Consider the following 344-nt stretch of genomic DNA (forward strand, 5'->3'; position numbering starts at 1 on the left):
CATGGAGGCAGTGTGGTGTAAGAGAGAGAGAGCACCAGTCTGGGAGCAAACAGACCTGGCTTCTACCCCTGGCTTTACCGCGGATGACCGGCTCTGGTGAGATATTTGCATTTGTTCCTATGCTGAAGTTCACACCTTCAAGTTTCTACAGTTACAGTGTCTTAATCATAATGACACTGCTTCTAGAGTGCCATCAACATTCCCATGGGAAATGGAAATGCCAAATTGCTAATAGCACCCTGGGGGCTTTGCTCCTCCTGCTACCATCACCTTCAATGATTTTTTTTAATCATATTTAAGTTTATTAAAATATCAACCTTTTTTTTTTCAATAAGTGGACAGGC

The sequence above is a fragment of the Canis lupus genome, chromosome 34 (genome assembly GCF_003254725.2).
Source record: "Canis lupus dingo isolate Sandy chromosome 34, ASM325472v2, whole genome shotgun sequence".
In the NCBI taxonomy this organism is placed as follows: Eukaryota; Metazoa; Chordata; class Mammalia; order Carnivora; family Canidae; genus Canis; species Canis lupus.